This window comes from Anomaloglossus baeobatrachus, chromosome 5 (genome assembly GCF_048569485.1).
Source record: "Anomaloglossus baeobatrachus isolate aAnoBae1 chromosome 5, aAnoBae1.hap1, whole genome shotgun sequence".
Lineage (NCBI taxonomy): Eukaryota > Metazoa > Chordata > Amphibia > Anura > Aromobatidae > Anomaloglossus > Anomaloglossus baeobatrachus.
Window position 1 is genome coordinate 530321264 of NC_134357.1, and position 26675 is coordinate 530347938.

The 26675-nt window shown below is 48.7% G+C and overlaps 1 protein-coding gene across 1 annotated transcript in view; it reads right to left on the reverse strand.

Moving 5' to 3' along the window:
* LOC142312161 (uncharacterized) overlaps positions 1–26675 on the reverse strand; it is a 378399-nt gene that overhangs the window by 68609 nt on the left and 283115 nt on the right. The window lies entirely within an intron of this gene.

A 26675-nucleotide genomic window follows, 5' to 3' on the forward strand; every position in this document is an offset into this window, starting at 1 on the left:
CTGCTTGTGTACGGAGCCAGGAGCATACATAGACATTTTGGGGCCCCACAGTAGAATTTCTAATTGGGCCCCCACTCCTTCCCCACAAAAAAGGTCACAAAAGAGCACTCGTACTTCACAACTTTACAGCCCTGATTATAAAATAATTTTCCTCCCATTGAAGCCCCTGGATTTATTGCAGCCATAAGGTATGATGGCAACAAAAAGGGCCCCACAAACACTGTATGATCCCCCACAGTAATTCCTCCACAGTATCCTCCACAAGTAGAGTATGATGACCCTACTGTACCCCCCTTGAACCACCCTGGCAATGAATGGTAACCCCGGCCGACACAGACCCCCAACTGTGAACCCCACACAGCCCTCCATGAACGATAATGGCCCCTACTATCCCTTCAAATAGTATAATGGCCCCCACACAGCCCTCCACACAGTATGATAGATCCCACACAAACCTTCACACTGTATACAGGTGCATCTCAATAAATTAGAATATCATCAAAAAGTTAATTTATTTCAGTAATTCAATACAAAAAGTCAAATGCATATATCATTGACACACTCCACAAGGAAGGTAAGCCACTAAAGAAGCTGGCTGTTCACAGAGTGCTGTATTCAAGTATGTTAATGAAAAGTTACTTGGAAGGGAAAAGTGTGGTAGAAAAAGGTTCACAAGTAACCGGGATAACCGCAAGCCTTGATAGGATTGTTAAGAAAAGGCCATTCAAAAATTTGGGGGAGATTCACAAGGAGTGAACTGCTGCTGGAGTCAGTGCTTCAAGAGCCACCACACACAGACGTATCCAGGACATGGACTACAAGTGTAGCACTCCTTGTGTCAAGCCAACCATGACCAATAGACAAAGCCAGAAACGTCTTACCTGGGCCAAAGAGAAAAAGAACTGGACTGCTGCTCAATGGTCCAAGGTGTTGTTTTCAGATGAAAGTAAATTTTGCATTTCCTTTGGAAATCGCGGTCCCAGAGTCTGGAGGAAGAGTGGAGAGGCCACAATCCAAGCTGCTTGAGGTCTAGTATGAAGTTTCCACAGTCAGTGATGGTGTGGGGAGCCATGTCATCTGCTGGTGTATGTCCACTGTGTTTTATCAAGACCAAAGTCAGCGCAGCCGTCTAACAGGAAATTTTATACCACTTCATGCTTCCCTCTGCTGACAAGCTATTTGGAGATGGAAATTTCATTTTACATCAGGACTTGGCACCTGTCCACACTGCCAAAAGTACAAATACCAGGTTTAATAACCACAGTATCACGTGCATGATTGGCCAGCAAACTCGCCTAACCTAAACCCCATAGAGAATCTATGGAGTATTGTCAAGAGGAAGATGAGAGACACTAGACCCAACAATGCAGATGAGCTGAAGACTGCTATCAAGCTTCCATAACACCTCAGCAGTGCCACAGGCTACAGTAATTCATGCAAAGGGAGCCCCAACCAAATACTGAGGCATTTACTGTACAGACTTTTCAGTACGCCAACATTTCTGAGTTTAAAATAATTTTTTTCAGTTGATCTTATATAATATTCTAATTTTCTGAGATAATGACTTTTGGGGTTTTATTGGCTGTAATCCATAATCAACATTAACAGAGATAAACATTTGAAATACATCACTCTCTTTGTAATAACTCTATTGCCGTAGGAGGGCAACAACCCAGCAGCACCTCCGCCTTTGTGCAAGGAGGAACAGGAGGAGCACTGTCAGAGCCCTGCAAAATGACCTCCAGCAGGCCACAAATGTGCATGTGTCTGCACAAACGGTTAGAAACCGACTCCATGAGGATGGCATAAGGGTTCCAACGTCCACAGATGCGGGTTGTGCTCACTACCCAACGATGTGCAGGACGCTTGGCATTTGCCACAGACCACCAGGATTGGCAAATTCGCCACTGGCGCCCTGTGCTCTTCACAGATGAAAGAAGGCTCACACTGAGCACAAGTGACAGATGTGACAGAGTCTGGAGACACCGTAGAGAGTGATCTGTTGCCTGCAACATCCTTCAGCATGACCGTTTGTCAGTGGGTCAGTAATGGGTGTGCGGTGGCATTCCTTTGAAGGGTTGCACAACCCTCCATGTGCTCGGCAAAGGGAGCCTGACTGTCTTTAGGTACCGAGGTGAGATCCTCAGACCCCTTGTGAGACCATATGCTGGTGCGGTTGACCCTGGATTCCTCCTAATATAGGACAATGCCAGATCTCATGTGGCTGTAGTGTGTCAGCAGTAATGTAATGTTTAATTTTTAAGGATCTAAGATTCTTCTCATATCTAAAAATTTAAATTTGTCTGAGCCGTGACCTAAGCTCCTTTAATTGGGCTGTGCGGGGGGCTGAGAAGGAAGTCTTATTGAGGGACTCCAGAGAGTGAATCTGGGAAATGATGTCAGCTGTCATCTTTTCTCTCATCTTCTTTTCCCTGGAAGCAATTTTAGTGCAAATACCTCTAATCACCGCTTTGTGAGAGGACCATAGTGTCTCATTTGAGACTAAATGGTTATCATTGATGAGGAAAAATTCAGACAGCTGGTCCTTTATCTCTTGAATTATATGTTGTTTGGACAGCAAGGAGTCATTTATTCTCCACCTGTGAAACAACATGGAGTGGTGGCGTTCATTTATTGTTAAGGATATCGGGGTATGATCAGACCACTTTATGTCTCCAATCCGAGTGTCTGTGCATTCTACCATAAATTAATCCAAACGACAATAAGATGCATATGTGGCTGAGAAGAAGGTATAGTCCCTTTCTTCCGAGTGCATATATCTCCAAACATCATGCAGATGGTGGTGAACAAGTAGATGACCCATCTCTTTTCTAGGAGGACCAACTACAGAGTAATCCAACTGTTTGGAGGCAGGGCAATTGAAATCTCCGCAAATTATTAAGCGACCAACCTTCAACCCGTCCAGTTTCTTTAGAAGCTTCCGAATGAAGCAAATTTGTAAAGTATTAGGAGCATAAACCACTGCAAGGGTGTATTTAACATTGTTCAGGGAACACACTAGAAAGAGGTAGCGACCCTCAGGGTCAGGGTATATAGCCTCATATTGAAAAGCCACAGTATGTTTTATAAAGATGCTAACTCCTGCTCGTTTTTTACCAGCGCTGGCATGAAAAACATGAGGAAATAACCTGTTGTGTAACCTAAAATTGTCGGCTGCCACGAGGTGAGTCTCCTGTACACACAAGATATCACAGTTAGCCCTCGAAGCCTCCCTCCAGAGCATACTTCTCTTAGCTGTGGAACTTAACCCCTTTACATTCAAGGACACAATTTTTATATCCATTTATGTCATACAGTAATTGTGTTTAGTTAACAGGGAGATGGGGGGGAAAAGGTGGGGATAGGGAACACAACATAAAACAATGCAAGTGAAAACATAACAAATGCAAAAAAAAGTTCTGCAGCAAGTTCTGCATCATTTTCTTTGTAAGCAGATCAGATGGATCTGGTGCCGAGTCTGATGCCGCAGCCAGACCTCTTCTGAAGGAGTGGGAAGATGATGAGGCGGGAGATAGCGCCATCTTTTCCCTCCCTGCGCTGTCTTCTCTGAGGAATAAATCTGTAAGTTTGGCCGGGGACGGCCGCTTTCCCTCTGGTCATCTTATTCCTTGGGGTCTCCACAGTTGGTTCCTCTGGGCCAGGTCAGAAATAGATGAAGTGTCTTTTTTGTGCCGCTTTTGACCCTATGCAGCCGGAGCCCAGGCGTTATGCAGCCAGCAGCATCGGCAGTCAGGCCACACCCCCCTGCCTGATGATTTCTCTGGTGTCTGAGTTATTAACAGGCAGATTCAGGCATCGAACTACCAAAAAAACAACCTATAATACTTGGCTGAATACGAAGTGAAAGCGCACTCAATTGTTTTAATTAGAAAAGTGGAAAAACTTTATTTAAATCCTTAATTTCTAGTAAACAACTAAAACAGGAAACCACCAAGTGGGACACATGAGTGGGTATGGTTTTAATCGGGTTGTATGATATGATTTTAAAATTTTTGTTATTGTTCTAGTCCTAGACAATTATTTAAAGGGGGCTTGACACGCCGAGACATTGCTAGCGATGTCGCTGGTGAAAGCACCCGCCCCCGTCAGTTGTGCGTCACGGGTAAATCGCTGCCCGTGGCGCACAACATCGTTACCCCTCACACGGACTTACCTGCCTAGCGACAACACTGTGGCCGGCGAACCGCCTCTTTTCTAAGGGGGGGGCGGTTCGTGCGGCGTCACAGCGACGTCACACGGCAGGCGGCCAATAGAAGCGGAGGGGCGGAGAACAGCCGAAGGAAAGACATACCCACCTCGTTGCCAGAGGACGCAGGTAAGCGGTTGTTCGTCGTTCCCGGGATGTCACACGTAGCGATGTGTGCTGCCTCAGGAACGACGAACAACCTAGGTCCACAATGACCAACGAGATTTTGAAAATGAACGACGTGTCAACGATCAACGATAAGGTAAGTATTTTTGATCGTTAACAGACGCTCGGAGCTGTTACACGCAACAACATTGCTAACGACGCTGGATGTGCGTCACAAATTCCGTGACCCCCGACGACATATCGTTAGATATGTTGTTGCGTGTAACGGGGCCTTAGGGAGTCGGTATTTAATGACGGATTAATATGCAATAATGGGCCTACATTTCTCTCTACAATTAATACGAGTTGAGCTGAGATGCTTTTGTAATAATCTATTGAAAATGAAGACTCGGTCATCTGCATGTTATCAACTGAAAAAATTCAACATATCATGATTTTCGCATGTGCGTAATCATTGGAGTACCGTTGGAGCAGTGTAACAACTATATTAAAGATGATATACATTGTAGTATATGACTGGCTGATTGATATTGTCCACGTATAACTGATTATAGTATCTAAACATTTTTTGTATTTCTGTATAAAGTATGTTAGGTATATTATAAGGCCATATACAAATGTTTAAGCATTACTATCTGTATAAATATATTTTCTATGCATTTTGCAATTTACATTGTATACACAACATGTATGGGGTATGTATTAATGTTCCCTTTGAAAATGTATACTGGGTACTATGTTGCATGAAGTTTGAGGTAGTACATGTGATATCTATAATATGTGGACGACATACAATGTAATAGCCTAACTATGATCCAGCGGTATCCAGTTCTTTGGTAGTGCACATGCGTTGATCTCAGCTCCTCAAAGTTTCAGGTGACTTGGAGCGTTCCCCGCTTGCGGTCCAGCGTGTGCAATCCCAGAAGTTTTATTATGTAGAGGTAGGTGGAGATAATCATATGCGCCGTTAATGCCAAAGTCATGTGAGGAGGGCGTATTGAAGGCTTGTTCAATCCGTCTCCATCATTGGCTGAATAACCATATATGAACCCTGACATCTCCCCACCCTGACGCGCCCCTTTTGAAGAAGCGAGGCGAAATGGCGTTAGGGGTGGCGGGACACATGGTCAGGTGCTCCTATTTCATCAGTCCGGAGGTAAATATGGGAATGATCTTTAAGGTTGTCGACTATGCAACCCTAAACGAGCGCTAATATAGTGAATAGTTGATGTAATACAGTATATGAATTGCCGTTTTCCCTCTGGAATAATTCACTCCTAGACAATATTACTATGCTGCATCTGTGCGTTATAAACTAAACAGCTTTTGCCAGGGTGATTTTTGATATAGGATGTGGGCCAATTTATAATTATTGATTTTCATGTGAGATCTGTAGATTTTGATATTTTGTCTGCCAGGAAATTATTTTGATGCATAGTAGTCAAAATTGATTTATATGGGGATTATTCCTGTTCACTATGTAATGATCTACTGTGTAGGTTCACATTATTTCAGACATTAATGTGAAATCAACAAGCTATATGAGCTTATGCTCGATAGCTATAACAGGTGATACTAAAAAATTGCTCATATATGATAGAAAATCTGGAGATATGGCTAATTATCCTATGGATGGTTTATGAATTTGTATCAATATTTCTGTGAAAATCCTGACAGTAAATTAATTTATGACTGGTCGTATTCTGGGATTATGTGTTCCGCTTGGTGGTTTCCTGTTTTAATTGTATACTAGAAATTAAGGATTTAGATAAAGTTTTTCCACTTTTCTAATTAATACATTTGAGTGTGCTTTCACGTCGTATCCAGCCAGGTATTAAAGGTTGTTGTTTTGGTAGTTGTATGTTTTGAAGTGTGTGCTATATAATGGACAATTGGTAAAATATAAATGGAGGTTTCTCTCTGTTGGTCTGCTTTCTCCTTTTATCACATGTTGTGGGTAAGCCTATCACATCTGTTGATTTCCTGTTTAATATCGTAGAATCTGGCTACACACATCACCTATGTATTATTATTATTATTTATTTTTATAGCGCCATTTATTCCATAGCGCTTTACAGTGAAAGAGGGTATACGTACAACAATCATTAACAGTACATAACAGACTGGTATAGGAGGAGAGAGGACCCTGCCTGCGAGGGCTCACAGTCTATAGGGAATGGGTGATGGTACAATAGGTAAGGACAGAGCTAGTTGCGCAGTGGTGTACTGGACTGAGGGTTATTGTAGGTTGCAGGCTTGTTGAAAGAGATGGGTCTTGAGGTTCCTCTTGAAGCTTTCCACGGTAGGGGAGAGTCTGATATGCTGTGGTAGAGCGTTCCAGAGTATGGGGGAGGCACGGGAGAAATCTTGTACGCGATTGTGGGAAGAGGAGATAAGAGAGGAGTAAAGAAGGAGATCTTGTGAGGATCTGAGATTGCGTGCGGGTAGGTACCGGGAGACTACCTCACAGATGTAAGGAGGACACAGGTTGTAGATGGCTTTGTATGTCATGATTAATGTTTTGAACTGGAGTCATTGGCGATGGGAAGCCAGTGAAGGGATTGGCAGAGTGGCGAGGCTGGGGAATAGCGAGGGGAGAGGTGGATTAAGCGGGCCGCAGTGTTTAGGATAGATTGGAGGGGTGAAAGAGTGTTGGAAGGGAGGCCAGAGAGCAGGAGGTTACATTAGTCGAGGCGGGAGATGATGAGGGCATGCACTAATGTTTTTGCTGAATCTTGGTTAAGGAAAGCACGGATGCGGGAGATATTTTTGAGTTGTAGTCTGCATGAGGTGAAGAGGGTTTGGATGTGTGGCTTGAAGGATAGAGCAGTGTCGAGGGTTACTCCAAGGCAACAAGCTTGTGAGACTGGGGAGAGTGAGCAACCATCAAGTTTGATGGAAAGGCTTCTTGGAGGGGATGAGTGAGGAGGAGGAAAGACAATGAATTCTGTTTTGTCCATGTTAAGCTTTAGGAATGGCGCAGAGAAGAAGGGTGAAATAGCAGACAGACATTGTGGAATTTTGGTTAGTAGAGAGGTAATGTCAGGTCCAGAGAGGTAGATCTGCGTATCATCAGCGTAGAGATGATACTGAAAGCCGTGGGACTCTATGAGCTGTCCCAGGCCGAAGGTGTAGATGGAGAACAGCAGGGGTCAAAGAACTGATCCTTGGGGGACACCGACAGATAGGGGGCGAGATGAGGAAGTGGTGTGAGAATGGGAGACGCTGAAAGTTCGGTTGGTTAGGTATGAGGAGATCCAAGATAGGGCCAAGTCTGTGATGCCCAGAGATGAGAGAATCTGTAGTAGGAGGGAATGGTCTGCTGTGTCGAAGGCAGAGGACAGGTCCAGGAGGAGGAGGATAGAGTAGTGTCGCTTGGCTTTGGCGGTTAGTAGATCATTGGTGACTTTGGTTAGGGCAGTTTCAGTAGAGTGATGAGGTCGGAAGCCAGATTGTAGCCGGTCAAAGATGGAGCAGGAGGAGAGGTATGAGGACAATTCAAGATGGACATGCTGTTCCAGTAGTTTTGAGGCATAGGGAAGAAGGGATATGGGGCGATAGTTTGACACAGAGGATGGGTCAAGGGAGGGCTTTTTGAGGATGGGTGTAATGGAGACATGTTTAAAGCATGAGGGGAATACACCAATTGTTGGTGATAGGTTGAAGAGATGGGTTAGGGCTGGGATGAGGACTGCGGTGATGTTGGGGATGAGGTGCGATGGGAGCGGGTCAAGTGCACAGGTGGTTAGATGTGATCTTGAGAGTAGAGTGGAAAGATTGTTTTCTGTCATGGTGGAGAAGCTGGATTTGGAGGACGAGGGCTGAGTAGCGATGATGAGGGGCTGTGGTGATTGTGGGCCAAAGCTTGCTCTGATGTTGTCAATCTTCTGCTTGAAGAAAGAGGCAAAGTCTTCAGCTGAGATGAGAGGAGAGGGAGGTGGTGCTGGAGGACGGAGGAGAGAATTGAAAGTGTTGAATAGCTGTTTATGGTTGTGAGAGAGGATATGAGAGATGAGAAGTAGGTTTGTTTTGCAGCAGTAAGTGTGGACTTGAAGGTGGTGAGGGACTCTTTATATGCAATGAAGTGCTCAGTGGAATGAGACTTCTTCCATCTGCGCTCAGCAATTCTGGAAGCCCGTCTCAGTTGTTTAGTCTGACTCGTGTGCCAGGGTTGCCTGTTGATTGTGCGGGTTTTGGTGTGTGTGAGGGGGGCAGCTGATTCGAGAGCTGCAGAGATTGTAGTGTTGTATAAAGTTGCAGCAGCATCTGCGTCGTGTAAAAAAGCAATGTCTGTGAGAGGAAGAAGGGACTGAGAAAGTGTGTGTAAATCAAGGTGTTTGATATTTCTGCGAGGGTGTGAAAGTTTGTGGAGTGGGGGTTGCGTACTTGGAGAAGAGAGGGAAGAGAATGTGAGTAGGTTGCGGTCAGACAGGGGAAGAGGTGAGTTAGAGAGGTTAGATAGGGAACAGAGGCGAGTGAAGATGAGGTCAAGCGTGTGGCCATCTTTGGGAGTAGCTGCAGAATACCATTAGGTGAAGCCGAAGGAGGAAGCAAGTGTTAGAAGTTTGGAGACAGATGAGTGGGAAGTGTCAATGGGGATATTGAAATCACCCATGATGATGGTGAGGATGTCGGTGGAAAGGAAGTGTAGTAGCCAGGTGGTGAAATGGTCAAAAAAGGCGGTAGCTGGCCCTGGAGGGCGGTAAATAACAGCCAGTTGAAGGTTGGAGGGGGCGTAGATGCGTACGGAGTGCACCTCAAAAGAGGGAAGAGTAACAGAGGGTGGTAGTGGAATTGGTGTAAAGCAGCATTGGTTGGACAGGAGCAAACCAACTCCTCCACCATGCTTGTTACTGGGGCGGGGGGTGTGAGAGAGTTGGAGACCACCATAAGAAAGTGCAGCAGGAGAGGCTGTGTCAGAGGGGGTGAGCCAGGTTTCTGTGATGGCAAGAATGGAAAGTTGATTAGTGATGAAAAAATCATGAATGTAGGATAGTTTGTTGCAGACAGAGCGAGCGTTCCATAGAGCTCCTGTTAGTGGGTCTGGGGGAGCGGGGGCTGGGTGGATGGGTATGAGGTTAGAGAGGTTGCGGAAATTTGTGATGGGTTGTGGATGAGGGTCTGAAGTGACAATAGGGATGTGGTGAGGAGGACCAGGATTTGGAGCGATATTCCCAGCAGTGAGGAGAAGCAGTGAGATTGTTAGAAGGTGGGAGCAGGAGAGGCCATAAGATGGTCGTGTGTGTCTGGAGACACTGGGTGTAATGTGGAGGAAAATGTCTGAGGGGAAGGTGAGATTGGTGGGGTGGATGGAGGGAGAGATGCATAGTTCATTACTGAGTTTAGGGATCAGAGGGGGCAGTAAAAAGTGAAGTAATATAGGGGTGAAAGTAAAGAAAAACACAAACATTGTTTACAGTGACTATGTTTCCAGTTACCTTCTGGTCACTTCCGGCTCAATTCTGGCTTAATTCAATGTAGCATACTTATATGGTGCATACTTGTATTGGTGCAGACGAAAAGCCACCTATAGTTTCAATGTTTGGCTGTGTGGTTTGACGTGCCAGATTCGCTGGAGAAAATTGCGCTTTTTGCTTGGTACTGTTGTGAAGTTCCCCCATCGCCTTGTTGTTTCCTCCCTGATCTTGTTTTCCTCCTAATCTCTTACTATCTTAAACATCTGTATGTGTGTGCAATGCGACAGAGATTTGGTTTCCCCCATCTGTCCATTTCTGTGGGGTTTACCACACTCCTGTCCTGGGGTAGGGGGACTTATATCAGGGCTGTTCATGAGCAGGGCCAGGAAGGAGGCCAAGGCATCCCCACATTCAGCGATATCCCTGGGATTAGGGATAGTTAGGGCCCCCCTAGCCTGAGGGACAGCCTAGGAGCCCACAGGCCCCGTGACAGATAAGCGCCAGGATTGGCACATCTAATGGATGCGCCAATTCTGGGGTGGCTGCGGGCTGCCGATAACCGAGGACCTCCACAGCCTGAGAATACCAGCCCCCAGCTGCCTGGTTTATCTTGACTGTGGGTATCAAAATTGTGGGGGACCCCACACCGTTTTTTAAATTTTTTTATTAAAATATATATATTTAAAAAAAAAAAAAAAAAGCCGCAGGGGTTTCCTCGTATTTTGATACACAGCTAAGTTAAAGCACACAGCTGGGGACTGAAGCCTACAGCTGTCTGCTTTATCTGCACTAGGAATCAAAGTACAGGGGACCACATGCCATTTCTTTCAAATTATTTTAATACTACTTGTCGGGGACACAAACAGTTAGTGTGAGGGAAACCAATCACAGACACCAGCACGGAAGGAGGACGGGGGAAGTAGGACTGCAGTCAATCACAGACACTATCACAGAGGGTGGGAGAGGGAGGCAGTGAATATTCATAAGATTTAATGATCGGAACAGTGTGAGAGCGAAAGCTCAGTAGGTATAATTATTCTTCTTTATCTCCATTTTGCTTCCTTTGGCAGTCTTCTAGCCCTTACTACCACCATTTTATTGCATGTAAGTTTGGGTACCCATAGACTTATATGGGGTTTGGCTCACGCTCTAGTTCAGGTCAAGTGTGGTCCCGAACTGGACTTTTTATTTAAGTTCTGCCGGAGACTCCGAACACTAAAATCCATAGATTCACTCTAGTTTTGATCCATCATAGGTTTTTGCATTTTCAACCAGCAGGGCAATTAAGACCATCCCAGGGGTGGGAAAGGGAGTGACCAACCAAGAGGTTATTTGCTTGGGAGGCAGTGGCTCAAGGTTGTCTTCTGAGTGGAGTTTACGACGATAAGTGATTTAATCTGCTTACACCTCTTGTTCCATCACCTGTATTTGCTTATCTGACCATCATTGGGTGGCACGGTGGCTCAGTGGTTAGCACTGCAGTCTTGCAGTGCTGGGGTCCTGGGTTCAATTCCCACCAATGACAGCATCTACAAGAAGTTTGTATATTCTTCCTGTGTCTTCTGGGTACTTGAGTTTATACCCACGCTCCAAAGATCTACTGATACGGAATTTAGATTGTGAGCCCCAATGGGGACAGTGTTGCTTATGTATGTAAAGTGCTGTGGAATTAATGGCGTTATATAAGTGAATAAATATCATTATTATATTAATTCCTTTGTGTATATAGTGTTTTGTCTAGTGAGCACCTAAGGTAATTAAATAGAAGGATTTTTGTGTACTCACCGTAAAATCTCTTTCTCTGAGTCTTCATTGGGGGACACAGGACCATGGGTTATGCTGCTGTCACTAGGAGGCTGACACTAAGTAAACAGAAAAAGTTAGCTCCTCCCCAGCAGTATAACCCCTGAGCCGGAGGCGGGCTCAATCAGTTTAGTGCACAAGCAGTAGGAGGAGAACCAAACAATCCTGGATAAAACAAGGTAAAAACTATGACCAATAGTCGTGTGACCAGTGGCCTGGGGATATGGCCACTGGGGTAACAGACAGGTAATATATAACAAATAACACAAGCAGGGTGGGTGCTGTGTCCCCCAATGAAGACTCAGAGAAAGAGATTTTACGGTGAGTACACAAAAATCCTTCTTTCTCTATCGTTTCATTGGGGGACACAGGACCATGGGACGTCCAAAAGCAGTCCCTGGGTGGGAAGAAAAACCATCACCGAAGATAGGAAGGCAACCGCTTCCCCCTGTCGGGCTTGCGCCAGACCTACCAAGCACCTACGTTGTTACAGGTGTGCCACTGCCACCCGCAAACCTTACTTCAAGACTGGCCGCTGCCGAAGCTTGGGTGTGACCCTGGTAGAAACTAGTAAAGGTATGCCGACTAGATCGGGTGGCGGCCCAGGGGACCTGGTCGGTCGACGTCTGGAGTCCAATCGTCCAAAGGGTACCCCTTGCTCGGTAGGCCGCGGCGGACGTCCGCCCTTCATGCGATAGACTTCACATATGGAGGAATGGATCCATGTGAAAATTCTGGCCCCTGGCGCCAGCATGCGCCTCTTGGGAACGGGTGGAGGGATGGACTGACTGTCGGTGTAACCGAAAAGAGGTGTCCTGCAGACATGAAAGACTGAGGGCTCGTACCAGTTCTGGAACGAACTAGGTCCCTTTCCGGCTGAGATAGGAGACTAGAACCGAAAACCGAAAACTAAACACCGCTTTTGGAAGGAAACAGCGAGCTGCCTTGGACAGAAACGAAGGGTTCTGGCCGGAGCCCCCCCTTGTCCTGCTGGAGGAGCCGGAAAAAAGGGGGGAAAAAACGACAAGAGGGCTGTCCGCCCTGATGCCGTCTGTAACAACGAGATGGCCACGAGGAGCCCACCTATCAAAACAGGTGGGAGCCGGGAAAAAGGGGTACCTTGAAACGAACCCATCACTGGATTACGGACCCACGTTTCTAGTGAACGATGATACAGCCGAGCCAGATGGACGCTTCTCTGAGCGAAGGCCCTGATTGGAGGACGGGAAGTGAAAGGACTCCGAAAACCCGAAACGAAACGGGCCGACACCTGGCCGATACAGGGACGCGCGAGAGGGCCGCATTCGGATCTGACTGGAAGAATGCCAGCAAGAAGGAGGGAAGATATGGTCCTCACACCACCGGGGGAGCTCTTTCCGAGTGGAAATAAACCCTGGAGGAAACTGGATTCCCGGCCCTCAACATTGCCTGTAATCCTCTTGTCAACAGCCCTGACCGAGGCCGTACCCGGGATCCACTGGTGAGGCCGTCAAACTTGGGACTTCTGAGTCCTGGTAGAAGAGAGGGGGCGCGACAGGAAGAACTTGGCGGTCGGGAAGGAGCCACGGGGCCTCCGCGAGGAGTTGAGTAGGTTATGCGAACTATGCTCGCCTGGGCCACTCCAGAGGCATCGTTGTCTTGGTCCATCTTGAGAACCCTCGAGATCATGGGAAGCCGCGGGAAGATGCAGGAGAGCCTGAACAGGCTACACGACCGGTCAAGGGCGTCGTCACCTAGTCCAGAGCAGGTGGGACACTCGAAGCACCATTGATTTGAAAGTTGGATCGGAAGATCAATAGGTCCACGACTGGAGGTCTTCCTTCGCCAGTGATCTGGCTGGTGACTTCCCTTTTGAGGAGCCCTTTTCCTAAGGGAGGTCTTTCCTACCGAGAAAATCGGCCATCCAACGTCCATGCTAGGAATGTACTGCCGAGATTAGCGAGTGAAGGGACCCGTCCCAGAGCAAGATCTTCTTGGCCTCTTCCCTTGCCATGACGCTCTCTGCGTCTTCCTGGTGGATGATGCACGTCACCGCTGTGGCATGGTCCGAATGGAACCTGACTGGGCAACCCCGACCCAGAGAAGAAATTGTAACCGGGCTAACCGGATGGCTCTGGTTTCCGGAATGTTGAAGGGGAGACAACGCTCTAGAGGTGTCCCTCGGGACCGTGCCGAGGAATGGTGGGGTAGCATACCCTAGCACGGGAGACTGGTGACGGTTGATAATATCCTCCAGAGGAGGAAAAGGAAGCTTCCCAAGGGACGGTTGCGAAAACTGGTCCGCTATGAGGAGATTGGCGGATCACCCGCGAAGACGGAACCTTCCTGTCTCCGTTCTTCAGTGTGGTCCGCTGGAGAGTCAGGGATGAAATCTGGTAAGTGCATCGTCGCTATCACCGCCACCGACTGTAATACTATTGTATGTTCTGAGGATTTCGATAGCGTTAGGGCAATGACCACCAGAGACGAGTTCTTGGTACAAGATGTTTATAACATGTAACCACGGTAGATACACAACGGAACAAACACAGTAGAACACACACGAAATACCTTCCCGAAACGGAGCGAAGGGGATTCCCGGGGCCACGCACCGGACTCCCCCAGGGAGACCACCAGAGCGAACCCCTATACAGGGACTGTCCGGCAATCACCCCGGAAGGCCTAAAGGTGCAGCAGCCGGGACACAAGGGGCAAGTGGTAAAAGTCCAGGAGTGTCCGTACGGGATGATAGTCCGGAGTGGTTACGAACCAGAAGGAACCGGGCAGAAGTGCTGACCACAGACGGCAGACGGAGTCCGGGCACAGCTTGAAGAAACCGGGTATGGTCCAGAGTCTGTCGGTAGTCTTTCAGAAGGATCCAAAAGGCAATCAGGAAGTAGAAGCAGCAAAGCAGGAGCACACAGCAAGCAGTATACTCAGGCACTGGACTAGGCTTAGAGGCGGCCTTTTAAGCAGCTGGACAGGAAGTAGGGCAACAGAACATTAAACTCCATGTTAACTGAGGGCAAGCTCTTTCAAAAGAGAACTGGAAAACCCGGAAACCTGACATTACTCCCCCCCCCAGAAACGGCCTCAGGACGGATCAGGGCCTGGTTTGTCCGGGTACCGTCGATGAAACTGAGCAATCTTCCGGGGTGCCCGAATGTTACCCACCGGTTCCCAGGAATCGTCCTCGGGGGCGTACCCCTGCCAACGTACCAGATACTGAAGCCGACGACGATGGAGCCGGGAGTCAATAATGTCCTCAACCACGAACTGCTCCTCGCCGTCGACCATCACAGGCGGAGGAGGAGGCACGACACGACCATGAAACGTATTAGGAGAAACGGGTTTGAGGAGAGAAACATGAAAGACCGGGTGTACCTTCAGATGGTGCGGTAACCGCAGCCGACAGGCCACAGGGCTCACGATCCCGGTGATCTTAAATGGACCGATGAATTTTTGTCCCAGCTTCTGCGAAGGGACACCCAATCTCAGGTTTTTGGTGGATAACCATACTGAGTCCCCTACCTTATACATGGGGGCCGGTTTCCGGTGAGTGTCTGCCGACCTCTTGTAACGCTCCTGAGCCGTAGCCACAGTGTCCTTTAGAACCTCCAGATTTTGTCGCAGCTCTGTCAATCTGTCCTCCACCGCAGGCACCGAAACCGCAACCGGTGACCTAGGCAAAATAGTCGGATGGTAACCCAAGTTAGCAAAAAAGGGCGTTACCTTAGTGGAGCTGCTCTGAGTGTTGTTATACGAGAACTCCGCCAACGGAAGCATCTTCAACCAATCGTCCTGCAGATGGCTGACATAACATCGAAGATATTGTTCCAGGGTTTGATTAGTCCGTTCGGTTTGCCCATTCGTCTGAGGATGGTATGCAGAAGACAAACAGACATCAATCTGGAGTGCCGTACAAAACCCCTTCCAGAACCTAGACGTGAACTGCACGCCCCGGTCAGAGATGATCTCGTCTGGTACCCCATGCAATCGGAATACGTTCTGGATAACCAAATCCACTGTCTCTGCGGCTGAGGGAAGACCGGTACACGGAATAAAGTGAGCAGCTTTAGTCAACCGATCCACCACCACCAAAATGGTATTGTGACCGCCTGAGACTGGCAACTCCACAATAAAATCCATTGAGATAGACCCCCAAGGGCGAGATGGCACAGGTAACGGTTGGAGGAGTCCCGTAGGAGCCACACGAGGGACCTTGCACCGGGCACAAACCACACATGAGTGGACATAGTCCTTTACATCCTTTAAACAGGTAGGCCACCAGAAAAAACGGCTTAGAAATTCCTGCGTCTTCTGTACCCCCCTATGACCAGCCAACACGGAGTCATGGACCAACTTGAGAACCCGAAGTCTTACGGCCTCCGGGACATAAATGCGTCGTTCTCTCAACCACACACCATTCCGAAGAACAAGAGTTACATCATTCGGGGGGGCAGCAAGAAATACGTCACCATCATAGGCCAGCTTGATGTCCTTCCACAAGTCCTGGTCCTGGATTACTCCAACGAAATTGGCATCTGATAACACGGTCTGAGACGGGGTTCCAGGCACGGAGTCCACGGCATGGATTCGGGACAAGGCATCGGCTTTCCCATTACGTGAACCTGGACGGTATGTAACGATAAAATTGAACTGGTTAAGGAACAAACTCCAACGGGCTTGCCGTGGAGACAGACACCTGGCAGACTTAAGAAATTCCAGATTACGATGATCTGTGAGTACTATCACTTGCTGCGCGGCTCCCTGTAAGTGGTGTCTCCATTCCTTGAAAGCTGAAATAATCGCTAACAATTCCTTGTCCGCAATGTCATAGTTCCTTTCTGCAGGGGACAACCGGCGGGAAAAGAAAGCACACGGATGCAAGAGACTCTTGTCCCCAGTCCTTTGAGAAAGGATGGCCCCTAATGCGTAGTCGGAAGCGTCGACTTCCACGATAAAGGGAAGTGCGGGATTCGGATGTACCAATATTGGCGCTGAGGTAAAACAAACCTTGAGACGATGGAATGCTTCCTGGGCCTGGGCGGACCACACAAACTTCTGTCCTTTCTTGGTCAACAGAGTGATGGGACGAACGATCTCTGAAAAATTACGGATAAAGCGTCGGTAAAAGTTGGCAAAACCGACAAAGCGTTGTACCTCTTTAATGTTTCCCGATTCCGGCCAGTCTAGAATTGCTTGTATCTTGCCAGACTCCATGTTCAGTCCCTGAGGAGAGATGACATAACCTAAGAATTGTATTTGTGAGGAATGGAATTCGCATTTCTCCAGTTTAATGGAGATACCATTCCCCTCAGCCGGGTAAGTACGGTTTTGACGTGCTCCTGGTGTTCCTGTAGGGAATCAGAAAAGATTAGGATATCGTCCAGATAAATCACCATGAATTGGTCCATGATGTCCCTAAAAATATCATTAACTAGATGTTGGAAAGCCGCGGGAGCGTTACAAAGTCCAAAAGGCATCACTAGGTACTCAAAATGTCCATACCGACATCGGAACGCGGTCTTCCACTCGTCTCCGGGACGTATGCGAAGTAGATTATATGCCCCACGGAGATCCAATTTGGTGAATATTTTTGCCTGTTGGACCCTCTCCAATAGCTCAGGAATCAACGGTAACGGATACCGGTTCCGGATGGTTATTTTATTCAGTTCCCGGTAGTCAATACAGGGTCTCAGAGTCCCCTCTTTCTTTTTCACGAAAAAGATGGGTGCCCCTGCTGGTGAGGTAGACGGGCGAATAAATCCCTTGGCTAGACTTTCATCAATGTACTCTTTTAATGCTTCTAGCTCAGGTGCCGCCAACGGGTAGACATGACCAAACGGAATCTCCGCCCCTGGGAGTAAGTCTATGGGGCAATCATACGGTCTATGCGGGGGAAGCCGATCGGCTTTTCTTTTGTCGCATATATCAACAAAGTCATTATAAACCGGGGGTAGAACAGGTACCTGTACAGTGCCCTCCGCAGTCGGTGTTACTGGAACCGGAACAGTTGGACTAATGGTCGGACCACTCTGCGGTGGGAAGGATATTTCCTTAGTCTCCCAATCGATGACTGGATTTGTAGACCGTAGCCACGGAATACCTAAAATAATCGGAAAATGAGGAGAAGAAATTATCATGAACACAAGGGTCTCCTGCTGACCTGGCTTCATCACGCATTCTAGCGGTACTGTTTCCCGATCAACTGGTCCAGAGATTAACGGAGATCCGTCTACCGTCTCCATGGTAACCGGTGAGGATCTTTGCTGAGTCCGGATACCGTGTTTCCTGGCAAAAGAGGAGTCCATGAAATTTCCCCCTGCCCCAGAATCTATCATTGCAGAGGTAGGTATTAGCTGTCCCTCCCACCGGATCTGAACAGGGAGCGAGCAATGGGTATATTTCCCTTCTGAGTCCTTCGGTGAGGTGGACATTACAGTCAAGGGAAATACCGCATCCAGGTGTCCACTTGCCTCAGAGATATCGGACTCTGCGTCCGTGTTGTCACACTCTGCCATGGCTGCCAATACCTTATTTGGGCGATTCGGACGTTTCGGGCAGTCGATCAAGAAATGGTCCGATTGACCGCAATAGAAACACAAACGCTCACGGAGCCGGTGTTCACGACGTTCGTTGGTCTCTCGCTTTTGCAGAGAGTCCACTTGCATAGGAACGTCCTCGGCCTCCCGTGGCGTCCTGAGAGCGGGTTCTCTGGAAGGAAACGCAAAGTTGTTTACACGGTTTACAGCTGCCCATTTTTCCTGTCTACGTTCCGTCAAGCGGGTATCAATACGCACACAGTGCTGGAGAAACATTTCAAAATCCCCTGGAGACTCGGAACGAGCTAACTCGTCCTTGATGGTACCGGACAAACCTTTTCTGAAAACAGACAATAATGCATTGTTTCCCCAGTCGGTGTCTACCACTAACCTCTTGAACTCAGTGGCGTATTCAACGACAGAACGCTTTCCCTGACGTAAGGAAAGGAGAGCCGATTCAGCGGTAGCACGGCGATTCGGATCATCAAACATTTGCGCCATTGCGGTCAGAAAGTCATCCAGGTGATTTAAACGGATGTCCCGATTCTCTATCATAGGATTAGCCCAAGCCAGTGCTCGTGAGGTTAATAACATGATTATACATAACACTTTGGACCGGTCAGAACGGTAATAATCAGCATGTACATCAAAAAATAGTATACATTGGTTCACAAATCCACGAAACTGACTACGATCACCATTGAAACGGAATGGGGGTAACCTAGGCATACCGGCAGCTGATACGGACGTAGTGGGGACGGCTTCCTGAGCCTCCACTCTGACTTGCAAATCCTGAATAGCCGGACCCAGTACCTGGTGATCATGGCCCAGCTGTGCCTCCACATCTCTAAGTTTAGTTTGTACAGCCTCCATCTCCTGCTGTAAGGAGTTAATCATGGAAAAGAGCTGATCTACTCGTGTCTCAGTCATTGCCCCAGCGAAATCCTCTTATGGCCTGAGTATAATGTAATACTATTGTATGTTCTGAGGATTTCGATAGCGTTAGGGCAATGACCACCAGAGACGAGTTCTTGGTACAAGATGTTTATAACATGTAACCACGGTAGATACACAACGGAACAAACACAGTAGAACACACACGAAATACCTTCCCGAAACGGAGCGAAGGGGATTCCCGGGGCCACGCACCGGACTCCCCCAGGGAGACCACCAGAGCGAACCCCTATACAGGGACTGTCCGGCAATCACCCCGGAAGGCCTAAATGTGCAGCAGCCGGGACACAAGGGGCAAGTGGTAAAAGTCCAGGAGTGTCCATACGGGATGATAGTCCGGAGTGGTTACGAACCAGAAGGAACCGGGCAGAAGTGCTGACCACAGACGGCAGACGGAGTCCGGGCACAGCTTGAAGAAACCGGGTATGGTCCAGAGTCTGTCGGTAGTCTTTCAGAAGGATCCAAAAGGCAATCAGGAAGTAGAAGCAGCAAAGCAGGAGCACACAGCAAGCAGTATACTCAGGCACTGGACTAGGCTTAGAGGCGGCCTTTTAAGCAGCTGGACAGGAAGTAGGGCAACAGAACATTAAACTCCATGTTAACTGAGGGCAAGCTCTTTCAAAAGAGAACTGGAAAACCCGGAAACCTGACATTACTCCCCCCCCCAGAAACGGCCTCAGGACGGATCAGGGCCTGGTTTGTCCGGGTACCGTCGATGAAACTGAGCAATCTTCCGGGGTGCCCGAATGTTACCCACCGGTTCCCAGGAATCGTCCTCGGGGGCGTACCCCTGCCAACGTACCAGATACTGAAGCCGACGACGATGGAGCCGGGAGTCAATAATGTCCTCAACCACGAACTGCTCCTCGCCGTCGACCATCACAGGCGGAGGAGGAGGCACGACACGACCATGAAACGTATTAGGAGAAACGGGTTTGAGGAGAGAAACATGAAAGACCGGGTGTACCTTCAGATGGTGCGGTAACCGCAGCCGACAGGCCACAGGGCTCACGATCCCGGTGATCTTAAATGGACCGATGAATTTTTGTCCCAGCTTCTGCGAAGGGACACCCAATCTCAGGTTTTTGGTGGATAACCATACTGAGTCCCCTACCTTATACATGGGGGCCGGTTTCCGGTGAGTGTCTGCCGACCTCTTGTAACGCTCCTGAGCCGTAGCCACAGTGTCCTTTAGAACCTCCAGATTTTGTCGCAGCTCTGTCAATCTGTCCTCCACCGCAGGCACCGAAACCGCAACCGGTGACCTAGGCAAAATAGTCGGATGGTAACCCAAGTTAGCAAAAAAGGGCGTTACCTTAGTGGAGCTGCTCTGAGTGTTGTTATACGAGAACTCCGCCAACGGAAGCATCTTCAACCAATCGTCCTGCAGATGGCTGACATAACATCGAAGATATTGTTCCAGGGTTTGATTAGTCCGTTCGGTTTGCCCATTCGTCTGAGGATGGTATGCAGAAGACAAACAGACATCAATCTGGAGTGCCGTACAAAACCCCTTCCAGAACCTAGACGTGAACTGCACGCCCCGGTCAGAGATGATCTCGTCTGGTACCCCATGCAATCGGAATACGTTCTGGATAACCAAATCCACTGTCTCTGCGGCTGAGGGAAGACCGGTACACGGAATAAAGTGAGCAGCTTTAGTCAACCGATCCACCACCACCAAAATGGTATTGTGACCGCCTGAGACTGGCAACTCCACAATAAAATCCATTGAGATAGACCCCCAAGGGCGAGATGGCACGGGTAACGGTTGGAGGAGTCCCGTAGGAGCCACACGAGGGACCTTGCACCGGGCACAAACCACACATGAGTGGACATAGTCCTTTACATCCTTTAAACAGGTAGGCCACCAGAAAAAACGGCTTAGAAATTCCTGCGTCTTCTGTACCCCCCTATGACCAGCCAACACGGAGTCATGGACCAACTTGAGAACCCGAAGTCTTACGGCCTCCGGGACATAAATGCGTCGTTCTCTCAACCACACACCATTCCGAAGAACAAGAGTTACATCATTCGGGGGGGCAGCAAGAAATACGTCACCATCATAGGCCAGCTTGATGTCCTTCCACAAGTCCTGGTCCTGGATTACTCCAACGAAATTGGCATCTGATAACACGGTCTGAGACGGGGTTCCAGGCACGGAGTCCACGGCATGGATTCGGGACAAGGCATCGGCTTTCCCATTACGTGAACCTGGACGGTATGTAACGATAAAATTGAACTGGTTAAGGAACAAACTCCAACGGGCTTGCCGTGGAGACAGACACCTGGCAGACTTAAGAAATTCCAGATTACGATGATCTGTGAGTACTATCACTTGCTGCGCGGCTCCCTGTAAGTGGTGTCTCCATTCCTTGAAAGCTGAAATAATCGCTAACAATTCCTTGTCCGCAATGTCATAGTTCCTTTCTGCAGGGGACAACCGGCGGGAAAAGAAAGCACACGGATGCAAGAGACTCTTGTCCCCAGTCCTTTGAGAAAGGATGGCCCCTAATGCGTAGTCGGAAGCGTCGACTTCCACGATAAAGGGAAGTGCGGGATTCGGATGTACCAATATTGGCGCTGAGGTAAAACAAACCTTGAGACGATGGAATGCTTCCTGGGCCTGGGCGGACCACACAAACTTCTGTCCTTTCTTGGTCAACAGAGTGATGGGACGAACGATCTCTGAAAAATTACGGATAAAGCGTCGGTAAAAGTTGGCAAAACCGACAAAGCGTTGTACCTCTTTAATGTTTCCCGATTCCGGCCAGTCTAGAATTGCTTGTATCTTGCCAGACTCCATGTTCAGTCCCTGAGGAGAGATGACATAACCTAAGAATTGTATTTGTGAGGAATGGAATTCGCATTTCTCCAGTTTAATGGAGATACCATTCCCCTCAGCCGGGTAAGTACGGTTTTGACGTGCTCCTGGTGTTCCTGTAGGGAATCAGAAAAGATTAGGATATCGTCCAGATAAATCACCATGAATTGGTCCATGATGTCCCTAAAAATATCATTAACTAGATGTTGGAAAGCCGCGGGAGCGTTACAAAGTCCAAAAGGCATCACTAGGTACTCAAAATGTCCATACCGACATCGGAACGCGGTCTTCCACTCGTCTCCGGGACGTATGCGAAGTAGATTATATGCCCCACGGAGATCCAATTTGGTGAATATTTTTGCCTGTTGGACCCTCTCCAATAGCTCAGGAATCAACGGTAACGGATACCGGTTCCGGATGGTTATTTTATTCAGTTCCCGGTAGTCAATACAGGGTCTCAGAGTCCCCTCTTTCTTTTTCACGAAAAAGATGGGTGCCCCTGCTGGTGAGGTAGACGGGCGAATAAATCCCTTGGCTAGACTTTCATCAATGTACTCTTTTAATGCTTCTAGCTCAGGTGCCGCCAACGGGTAGACATGACCAAACGGAATCTCCGCCCCTGGGAGTAAGTCTATGGGGCAATCATACGGTCTATGCGGGGGAAGCCGATCGGCTTTTCTTTTGTCGCATATATCAACAAAGTCATTATAAACCGGGGGTAGAACAGGTACCTGTACAGTGCCCTCCGCAGTCGGTGTTACTGGAACCGGAACAGTTGGACTAATGGTCGGACCACTCTGCGGTGGGAAGGATATTTCCTTAGTCTCCCAATCGATGACTGGATTTGTAGACCGTAGCCACGGAATACCTAAAATAATCGGAAAATGAGGAGAAGAAATTATCATGAACACAAGGGTCTCCTGCTGACCTGGCTTCATCACGCATTCTAGCGGTACTGTTTCCCGATCAACTGGTCCAGAGATTAACGGAGATCCGTCTACCGTCTCCATGGTAACCGGTGAGGATCTTTGCTGAGTCCGGATACCGTGTTTCCTGGCAAAAGAGGAGTCCATGAAATTTCCCCCTGCCCCAGAATCTATCATTGCAGAGGTAGGTATTAGCTGTCCCTCCCACCGGATCTGAACAGGGAGCGAGCAATGGGTATATTTCCCTTCTGAGTCCTTCGGTGAGGTGGACATTACAGTCAAGGGAAATACCGCATCCAGGTGTCCACTTGCCTCAGAGATATCGGACTCTGCGTCCGTGTTGTCACACTCTGCCATGGCTGCCAATACCTTATTTGGGCGATTCGGACGTTTCGGGCAGTCGATCAAGAAATGGTCCGATTGACCGCAATAGAAACACAAACGCTCACGGAGCCGGTGTTCACGACGTTCGTTGGTCTCTCGCTTTTGCAGAGAGTCCACTTGCATAGGAACGTCCTCGGCCTCCCGTGGCGTCCTGAGAGCGGGTTCTCTGGAAGGAAACGCAAAGTTGTTTACACGGTTTACAGCTGCCCATTTTTCCTGTCTACGTTCCGTCAAGCGGGTATCAATACGCACACAGTGCTGGAGAAACATTTCAAAATCCCCTGGAGACTCGGAACGAGCTAACTCGTCCTTGATGGTACCGGACAAACCTTTTCTGAAAACAGACAATAATGCATTGTTTCCCCAGTCGGTGTCTACCACTAACCTCTTGAACTCAGTGGCGTATTCAACGACAGAACGCTTTCCCTGACGTAAGGAAAGGAGAGCCGATTCAGCGGTAGCACGGCGATTCGGATCATCAAACATTTGCGCCATTGCGGTCAGAAAGTCATCCAGGTGATTTAAACGGATGTCCCGATTCTCTATCATAGGATTAGCCCAAGCCAGTGCTCGTGAGGTTAATAACATGATTATACATAACACTTTGGACCGGTCAGAACGGTAATAATCAGCATGTACATCAAAAAATAGTATACATTGGTTCACAAATCCACGAAACTGACTACGATCACCATTGAAACGGAATGGGGGTAACCTAGGCATACCGGCAGCTGATACGGACGTAGTGGGGACGGCTTCCTGAGCCTCCACTCTGACTTGCAAATCCTGAATAGCCGGACCCAGTACCTGGTGATCATGGCCCAGCTGTGCCTCCACATCTCTAAGTTTAGTTTGTACAGCCTCCATCTCCTGCTGTAAGGAGTTAATCATGGAAAAGAGCTGATCTACTCGTGTCTCAGTCATTGCCCCAGCGAAATCCTCTTATGGCCTGAGTATAATGTAATACTATTGTATGTTCTGAGGATTTCGATAGCGTTAGGGCAATGACCACCAGAGACGAGTTCTTGGTACAAGATGTTTATAACATGTAACCACGGTAGATACACAACGGAACAAACACAGTAGAACACACACAAAATACCTTCCCGAAACGGAGCGAAGGGGATTCCCGGGGCCACGCACCGGACTCCCCCAGGGAGACCACCAGAGCGAACCCCTATACAGGGACTGTCCGGCAATCACCCCGGAAGGCCTAAATGTGCAGCAGCCGGGACACAAGGGGCAAGTGGTAAAAGTCCAGGAGTGTCCATACGGGATGATAGTCCGGAGTGGTTACGAACCAGAAGGAACCGGGCAGAAGTGCTGACCACAGACGGCAGACGGAGTCCGGGCACAGCTTGAAGAAACCGGGTATGGTCCAGAGTCTGTCGGTAGTCTTTCAGAAGGATCCAAAAGGCAATCAGGAAGTAGAAGCAGCAAAGCAGGAGCACACAGCAAGCAGTATACTCAGGCACTGGACTAGGCTTAGAGGCGGCCTTTTAAGCAGCTGGACAGGAAGTAGGGCAACAGAACATTAAACTCCATGTTAACTGAGGGCAAGCTCTTTCAAAAGAGAACTGGAAAACCCGGAAACCTGACACCGACTGCCGAGGATTCGCATAGCCAAAAAACCGATGGAAAAAAACGGGAGCGGGTGGCAAAGGGTACGCGGGACTCTGTGCCAGGAAGGAAACTACTCCTGCGTGAGGAGTAGCTACCCTTGAACGGGCTCGAAAACCGTGCCTAAGGGATGATGGACCGGGCCGGGGTCTGGGAGGACTCCTTCCGGTATCTCAGCTACCCTAGTAGCGAAAAGAAGGGAATTTTGTTACTTACCGTAAATTCCTTTTCTTCTAGCTCCTATTGGGAGACCCAGACGATTGGGTGTATAGCACTGCCTCCGGAGGCCACACAAAGCAATTACACTAAAAAGTGTAAGGCCCCTCCCCTTCTGGCTATACACCCCCAGTGGGATCACTGGCTCACCAGTTTTAGTGCAAAAGCAAGAAGGAGGAAAGCCAATAACTGGTTTAAACAAATTCACTCCGAAGTAACGTCGGAGAACTGAAAACCATTCAACATGAACAACATGTGTACCCGAAAAACAACCAACAATCCCGAAGGACAACAGGGCGGGTGCTGGGTCTCCCAATAGGAGCTAGAAGAAAAGGAATTTACGGTAAGTAACAAAATTCCCTTCTTCTTCGGCGCTCCATTGGGAGACCCAGACGATTGGGACGTCCAAAAGCTGTCCCTGGGTGGGTAAAGAAATACCTCATGTTAGAGCTGCAAAGACAGCCCTCCCCTACGGGGAGGCAACTGCCGCCTGCAGGACTCTTCTACCTAGGCTGGCGTCCGCCGAAGCATAGGTATGCACCTGATAATGTTTGGTGAAAGTGTGCAGACTCGACCAGGTAGCTGCCTGGCACACCTGTTGAGCCGTAGCCTGGTGTCGTAATGCCCAGGACGCACCCACGGCTCTGGTAGAATGGGCCTTCAGCCCTGAAGGAACCGGAAGCCCAGCAGAACGGTAGGCTTCAAGAATTGGTTCTTTGATCCATCGAGCCAGGGTGGCCTTGGAAGCCTGCGACCCTTTGCGCTTACCAGCGACAAGGACAAAGAGTGCATCCGAACGGCGCAGGGGCGCCGTGCGAGAAATGTAGATTCTGAGTGCTCTCACCAGATCTAACAAATGTAAATCCTTCTCATAGCGATGAACTGCATGAGGACAAAAAGAAGGCAAAGAGATATCCTGATTAAGATGAAAAGAGGATACCACCTTCGGGAGAAACTCCTGAATGGGTCGCAGCACTACCTTATCCTGGTGGAAGACCAGGAAGGGAGCCTTGGATGACAGCGCTGCTAGCTCAGACACTCTCCGAAGAGATGTGATCGCTACCAGAAAAGCCACTTTCTGTGATAGTCTAGAAAGTGAAACCTCCCTCAGAGGCTCGAAGGGCGGCTTCTGGAGGGCAACCAGTACCCTGTTCAGATCCCATGGATCTAACGGCCGCTTGTACGGGGGTACGATATGACAAACCCCCTGCAGGAACGTGCGTACCTTAGAAAGTCGTGCTAGACGCTTCTGAAAAAAGACGGATAGCGCCGAGACTTGCCCTTTAAGGGAGCCGAGCGACAAACCTTTTTCTAACCCAGATTGCAGGAAAGAAAGAAAAGTAGGCAATGCAAATGGCCAGGGAGACACTCCCTGAGCAGAGCACCAGGATAAGAATATCCTCCACGTTCTGTGGTAGATCTTAGCGGACGTGGGCTTCCTAGCCTGTCTCATGGTGGCAACGACCCCTTGGGATAATCCTGAAGACGCTAGGATCCAGGACTCAATGGCCACACAGTCAGGTTCAGGGCCGCAGAATTCCGATGGAAAAACGGCCCTTGGGACAGCAAGTCTGGTCGGTCTGGTAGTGCCCACGGTTGGCCGACCGTGAGATGCCACAGATCCGGATACCACGCCCTCCTTGGCCAGTCTGGGGCGACGAGTATGACGCGGCT